This window comes from Lepisma saccharinum, chromosome 18, assembly GCF_977018435.1.
Source record: "Lepisma saccharinum chromosome 18, izLepSacc3.1, whole genome shotgun sequence".
Taxonomy (NCBI): domain Eukaryota; kingdom Metazoa; phylum Arthropoda; class Insecta; order Zygentoma; family Lepismatidae; genus Lepisma; species Lepisma saccharinum.
Window position 1 is genome coordinate 55,024,150 of NC_139246.1, and position 7,354 is coordinate 55,031,503.

Sequence of the window (7,354 nt, forward strand, 5' to 3'; positions counted from 1 at the left end):
CTTCACATCTGTACAATACATTTCTTCGTTTCTTTGAAAATATCTTAATAGATGCTTCTCTCTGTCCCGATACATGAAGGTTGTTCCAGACGGTAACATATTTCTTTCCTTTAGTCTACACAGGTCCTGCGTACTTTATGAGGTGCCAAGGAGTTATCTTGGTCACCCAATTTTAATTCCAAAATATGCACTATATGATTTCCTTACAAAGTCAGTAATATTTGTCCTTTGTTTAGGGGTTGACAATGTTCGAATAACTGATTTAAATAATAATTATTATAATATTCCATCTGCTGCCATCTTGTGACCTCTTTACCGACAACGTTGTTTCATTTCTCTAAATATCCATCCCAAATATTAGATAATTTTCTATTTTCCTCCGAAACCTGACGTGATAGAAAAAAACGGATTTCGGTTTTGGATTTACCCCCTCGAATTACTAAAGAACAACCATCAGCCTCCAGTCAGCAAAATGGACGTAGACCAGTGTAATCAAGTAAATTGAATAGGCCTCTACTATTCTAATTTTATTTTCCGTGTTGTTTGTAAATATATTGCTTTCTAATATGGTACAATGAATAAATATTTTGCAGTGAAATTTCTTAAATATTATGTTAATAATACTTACAAACCGTTTCATAACCGTGTCAGTAAACCAAAGAATCTGAGATAAGTAAATATTGTGATTAGCATACATGGGTGAATATTATTTGTTAACTCTTTCATTCGTTTATCAAGGGCAGGATTCTAAATCAACTCTTTCCGTAAGTGACTAGCTTCTTATAATAAATAGATAAAGCATGAATACAGAAATCAGTTGTGGCAATTTGGGTGATCTCAATTTTGATGTACATTAAGGTCAAATCTTCTCGTAATCTAGAAGTAGATCAGTCCTGGATTAATGGTCTTGGATTTCTCAGTGCCCTACCAAAGGAAGAATTATCAAGAATTTATTCACGAAAGACGTTGAATAAGGTCCATGAGGTTAAATCGTTACAACAACAACATGTTTTATTAAAAAAAATCGATCGAAGCGACAAAGGTTATTTAAAAGGAAAAATATCATTCATTTGCCATCTCTACGTAAGTACCCGATAGAGATGGACATATGACTTTGGGATATATTGCCTTATATTTTGTTTTAATTTACCTGGCGTAGCTTAACACTAGAACGACGGGAGCGGCCATTTTGACCTTTTTCGATTTACTTTTCTCCTCCATTGTTTTACTTTCAGCGCAGAAATTCTGAAAGAAGTTGAATTTTCAGTATTTTATACCTTGTTTTAAATGGGTGTATTCAGTTTTTACAATTATCCCAAGACTAGGCGCTATGGGAAGTCATTACCCTAGAACTACGACGAGCGGTCATGTTTACCGCCATAATAAAACCATTGGATAACACGCCACTGCACAGTCATGTTATTGTAAGTTTTTACAGCTGTTCTCTCTCTCTCTCTCTCTTTCTCCGTCTCTTAAGATGACTTTTTCAATCAGAGCATGAGACTCCTCTTTTCAAAATTAAACTAAATACACTGTGTTAAGTCTAGTATGGAATCTTGTTAAAATAAAATTTAATAAAAATAACGGTTTCCAATAGACGTACAATATGAACACTTCTAGGTTGTCACTATCCCGTTGAATTTTAATGTGATCCTTGAAACTTTTGCAGTCCGTGACTCTATCAAATTACCCTTTGTATATCTGTAACGCTTATTACAGTAAGTTTCATCATTGATTTGGAATTTTCGGATTTGATAATTTTTTATGTTTCCTCGTTGATAATCAAGTCGACTGAATAGGCTTCTACTATCCTGTTATTCTAATTTTATTCTTCCGTGTAGTTTTTTAAATATATTTCTTTCTAATAAGCTAAAAATAAAATATTCTGCAGTGATATTAATTAAATAGTGGCCTCTGTGGCTCAGTCGGTAACGCGTCTGACTACCATGCTAAAGGTCCCGGGTTCGATCCCCGGCCGGTTCAATTCCGGGAACTTTTCTAACGGTGGAAGCGGCCCCGGCGCCCACCCAGTGTCGAATAACATGGGTACCTGGGGGACACCCTGGGGGGTAAAGGCGGTCAGGGGCGTGATGCTGATCACATCACCCCCACTCACGACCGGATCAAGAAAGTGTGGGGCGTTACCCCCACACCCCCTATACGCCTTCATGGCGTGGTGCTATGCACAGGGGAACACTTTACTTTACTTTTTTTTACTTTGATATTAATTAAATATTAATTAAAGAATTTGATAATGTTCCTTATTAACCGTTCATTAACCTGTCAGTAAACAAACGAATCTGATATAAATAATATTCTGATTAGCAATCATTGAGTAAATAGGGATAACACGGTAAATGCAACTGCACCGTGTTTAATTTAAGCAGTGGGAGGGAAGAGATTTTAACTAGTCTTTGACACAAAATATTGGATCACTTAAAATATTGATAACTATTGTACCGGACATTTAAATAAAATTATATACTATACATTTGCCATTTCTCCGTAGGTATCCGAAAGAGAAGACCATACGATTTTGGGATATATTCACATATATTTTGAAAATTATCTGGCGTAGCTTAACACTAGAACGACGGGATCGGTCATTTCGACCTCATTTAGTTTACTTTTCTCCTCTATTTTATTACTTTCAGCTCAAAAATTCTGAAAGAAGTTCACTCCTCATTATTTTATATCTTCTTTCAAAAGTGTGTACAGTTTTTACAATTCTTCCAAAACTAGGGGCTATGCGAGGTCATTACCCTAGAACTAAGACGAACGGTTATTTCTATCGCCATAATAAAATCATTGGATAACACGCAATTGCACACTTATGTTATTGTAATTTTTGACAGCCGTTCTCTCTGTCTCTCTCACTCTCCTCTCTTTTCCTCTCTCTTTCTCTGTGTATTAAGAAGAGTTTTGTAGTCAGAGCATGAGACACCTCCTTTTCAATATTAAACTAAATAAAATGTGTTAAGTCTAGCATGGAAGTGGTGTTTTAAACGATTGAAACAAAGCCAACTCGGTGTAGGCTTTCAAAGATATTTAAAAAATTTCAATTAAAAATTATAAATTTGTGTTTGAATATATCAATGTGTGTTTGGAAAGGTAGTAGCAGATATCATCAGTGAGAACTAGTTGTCTGAATGTAAACGGATTATATTCAGTAGTTGGTATTATTACAGAGGTTTCTCCCATGTAGATTATCCAGTACCTCAAGTTGTATATTGGGATGGTTCATATACCCTTAAAATGTTAATACAAATGATAGGCTTCATTTGAATAAGCAAGCATGCAAAATACTTAGAACGTTCACCAAAATTCGTTTAGGTGTTCTGAATGTAACGTGTTGAAAAAGTTAGTGGATTCAATATCGCCAGCGTGTTAGAATTTGTTCAGAAGGGTGTATACTGAAAACTGTATATTTACGTAAGACTTGAGAATTATTCTTTGTAACTGTACTTTTAGTTAAGATCCGAGGAGAAATCTGTACATACGTATATATATATTTATATTGTACTTCTAAGCTTTGATTACGGCTTTTTCAATCTCCTGCATTATAGGATAACAGTTTATTCTGACTTCCGATTACACGACTGAGTAAGCAACAGATAATTATTTTCCTCTCGTTTGATAAAATTACCAATTCTACGCATTTCACATTAAATTAACATAGGAAGGAAATTTAACTCTTTTAATGATTGAAAGGAAGTGGAGGTTGGAACGTTTCACTTCTCTGTCTTATATAAAGCACTTCTCTCCACTTGTGTTATAGTTGTAAAGTGTAATCCTTTCGTATCCAAACAGAAATGAATTCCTTCGTGGTAAGTTTTTGGTATAACCATTAATATCAAATATGTTTAAAGTTTCATGTTAGATAAAACTGATAGAAACTCTCATTTAATTTGCTTGCAAATTAGACTTAACATCTCTGAAAATAAGAAATAAATCCGATTAAAATATATATTTTTTGGGTTGTAGTTATTGAAATGAATGAACAAATGTTGAAAAATATGCTGGAAACCACAAAATCACACACATTCCTTCACAACTTGTGTATCCAAGTGAATTGGGGTTACGAAGCATACAATAAATATTACATCACGAACCGGAATTTACTCATGTATTGTTGAATACTTTCATTGATTTTGTAAATAATAATTTTGTTTGTGAATTTAGTCTTAATCATACGTCATTCGATTTACCTTTGTTGCAGGTTCTTGTTGGAGTACTGGCTTTCTCAGCACTAGCTCTTGCAATTCCACCAATTCATCATGTGGACTACTATGTAAGTAAATACTTGTTTTTCAAATAGAAAAAATGCCAAGTTATAGATACGTTGTTTCTCTTATATCCATGTGTTAAATCTAAAAGGAACGAAGACATACATGCACTAAAATAACAAGTAAAGATTGATAAGTATTCGTCCATCGCCAAGAACGAAACAGCAATAAATATGAATATTTCTCCTGCAGGCATATCCCAAATACGAGTTCAAGTACGCAGTGAGCGACCACCACACAGGTGACCAGAAGAGCCAGTATGAAGTACGTGATGGGCCTCTAGTGAAGGGACAGTACAGTCTTGTGGAACCAGACGGAAGTGTTAGAACTGTGGACTACGTGGCTGACGATCACAATGGATTCAACGCAGTGGTCAAGAAACACGGACACAACCTCCACGTCCAGCCTCATCTAGGTATTGGTCACTCTGGGATTGGATTCCTTGGATGAACATTACACATTTCTTGTTGTTTTTGTTTAATAAAATAAATTATGACTTTTAATTTTAATATTTCTTTTTAAAATAAAATTTCCTAAAATTAACGGTTTCCCATAGACGTACAATGTGGACACTTCTGCGTTGTGACTATCCCTTTGAAATTCTATATGATAATTGAAACTTAGAACAGTCCGTGACTCTAAAAGGTTACGCTTTGTATCTATGTAACGCTCATTACAGTAAGATTCTTCTTTGTTTTGGACCTTTTCAAATTTGATAATTTTTTATGCGTCTTCGTTGATAACACTCGTCTACATATGAAGAAAAAAATCTGCTGACTTAGATATTTTAACTGATTGTATATAATTTGAGGTCGCTGATTCCAAATATATAGTCAGAAAATGTGTATCACGTCACAAAATTTTTCACAAATCACATTTGAAAATTTTCTCAATATTATAATACTGGGCTAAACTCCAACAATTTTCCATATAGATACCTGCACATGATGAAATTATAGGACTATACATAGGTGGCGGAGCTGATAACAGGAATTAATTTGCATTGTTTGACAAGTCACATTTCAAATTTTCAGAAAATTATATCCGGCTACATTCCAGCAGCACTTGCAAAGAGAATGCGACGTAGTCAGATATCCATGCAGAGTATCAAGTCACGTTGTTTAACAAACATACGTTTCTATTTTCTCAATAGGGAGTTCTAAATGCACAAAAAGTTTAGTCAATTCCGGCAAATTGATCAATTTGTTTCATGAGCACATACAGTCAACACCCGATGCCTGTACTTATGATAAATTTAACATACACCACAGAATAGCACAACATGTATACCTACTTAGGCAAAAAATTTCGTTTCTTTGATTTTCTGGAGTAGGTGGCCTCAGGAACGTCACGCTGCAAGCACCAGCAATACTCGGCCATCATGTTTTCATTCCATTTCCCCTGATATCGGTGCTCCATGGTTTTTATGTCTTGGTGGAAGCGTTCGCCCTGTTCTTCACTTACGGCACCAAGTTGGACGGAAATACATCTAAGTGGCTGTGCGGGAAATGAAGCTTGACACTCATATTTACTCCTAACTTTTGAAACGTCACCAACAAATTTTCAACTAGAACCTCGTAGTTGTGCGCCCTGAAGTTTCCAAGAAAGTTTGTATTGACATCAGAAAAGGCACATCATGCAACTTTCTCTGTGCGGTTAATTGTTTGTAAGAATTCTTCATCTTTCATTAGCATCCTTATCTGAGGACCATCAAAAATAACTGCTTTTACTTTCTCATGCGTCAATGCAGGAAATTTTGAGCAAATGTATTTAAAGCAAACCCCATTCTTATCCAGAGCTTTTACATACTGCTTCATTCATCCCAACTTAATGTGCAGTGGAGGAAGTAACACTTCCTTAGGATCAACAAGCGGCTTGTTCTGAATGTTTTTCGCCCCGACTTCAAAGCTTTTCCTGGCAGGCCACAGTCTTCGTACCCAATGTTCGTTCCTTGCTCGACTGTCCCATAAATACAAAAAGCATGGATATTTCGTGAAACCTGCTTGTTGACCAAGTAACATTGAAATGACCTTGAGATCTCCGCACACAAGCTAACTGTCATTTGCATACTTTTTCTATCGAAGCAGTTCTTTCATTGTTTCGTAGCTTTCCTTCAAATGTACGGAGTGGCCAACAGGAATGAATGCTAACTTATTGCCATTATGCAGCAACATACACTTCACACTCCTCTTCGATTGATTGATTGATTTAGTTTATTTTACTTCGCGTTTTGTGGCTCTTGGCTAATTTGCGAAGATGGGGATGAGTGATGAAATGATGAAATTGTTGAATGGACATTCACAAACAACCAAGCTCGACCGGGATTCGAACCCGGGACCCTTGGCGTCGCAGCGCGATGTGCTAACCACTCGGCCACAGGGTCGGGCACACTCCTCTTCGAGCTATCAATAAAAAGCCTCCATTCTTCTGCATTATACGTACATCCCATAGCTTCAATTAGTCCCTTCACATCTGTACAATACATTTCTTCGTTTCTTTGAAAATATCTTAATAGATGCTTCTCTCTGTCCCGATACATGAAGGTTGTTCCAGACGGTAACATATTTCTTTCCTTTAGTCTACACAGGTCCTGCGTACTTTATGAGGTGCCAAGGAGTTATCTTGGTCACCCAATTTTAATTCCAAAATATGCACTATATGATTTCCTTACAAAGTCAGTAATATTTGTCCTTTGTTTAGGGGTTGACAATGTTCGAATAACTGATTTAAATAATAATTATTATAATATTCCATCTGCTGCCATCTTGTGACCTCTTTACCGACAACGTTGTTTCATTTCTCTAAATATCCATCCCAAATATTAGATAATTTTCTATTTTCCTCCGAAACCTGACGTGATAGAAAAAAACGGATTTCGGTTTTGGATTTACCCCCTCGAATTACTAAAGAACAACCATCAGCCTCCAGTCAGCAAAATGGACGTAGACCAGTGTAATCAAGTAAATTGAATAGGCCTCTACTATTCTAATTTTATTTTCCGTGTTGTTTGTAAATATATTGCTTTCTAATATGGTACAATGAATAAATATTTTGCAGTGAAATTTCTT

General features: G+C 35.7%; 1 pseudogene across 1 annotated transcript; it reads left to right on the top strand.

Moving 5' to 3' along the window:
* The first annotated feature begins 3,783 nt into the window (after positions 1-3,783).
* LOC146002580 (cuticle protein 19 pseudogene) lies at positions 3,784-4,736 on the top strand (annotated as a pseudogene). The gene is made up of 3 exons (XR_014443727.1): positions 3,784-3,827; positions 4,220-4,291; positions 4,479-4,736. The product of XR_014443727.1 is annotated as a cuticle protein 19 pseudogene (transcript).
* Positions 4,737-7,354: the final 2,618 nt, after the last annotated feature.